Genomic DNA, 448 nt, shown 5'->3' with positions numbered 1-448 from the left:
GTCATGGGACGTGGAGTATAGTGTGGGAGTGGAGTCAAGGGATTTGTAATGATATGTATGATATTGGGGGGAAATGGGGTGGCGGGTTGGGGGAGGGGGGTTTTCACTTCGAGGGGTAAAAAGTATAACTATTGCACTGTGTTGTACAGCTGAAACTAATTCTAAAAAATGTGTATTTCATAATAAAAATAATTTATTAAAAAACAAAACAAAACAATAAAATATGTAGGAATAAATTTACCAAAGAAGTAAAAGACCTGTACTCAGAAAAATATAAGACGTTGAAGAGAGACATCAAAGAAGATACAAGTAAATGGAAATACAAACCATGTTCTTGGATAGGAAGAATTAATATCATTAAAATATCAATACTCTCTAATGCAATATATAGATTCAATGTAATTCCTATCAAACTACCAAGGACAATTTTTTCAAAAATAGAACATAT

Source organism: Hipposideros armiger, unplaced genomic scaffold (genome assembly GCF_001890085.2).
Source record: "Hipposideros armiger isolate ML-2016 unplaced genomic scaffold, ASM189008v1 scaffold_1155, whole genome shotgun sequence".
Lineage (NCBI taxonomy): Eukaryota > Metazoa > Chordata > Mammalia > Chiroptera > Hipposideridae > Hipposideros > Hipposideros armiger.
Note: the sequence above shows the minus strand (reverse complement) of the source record.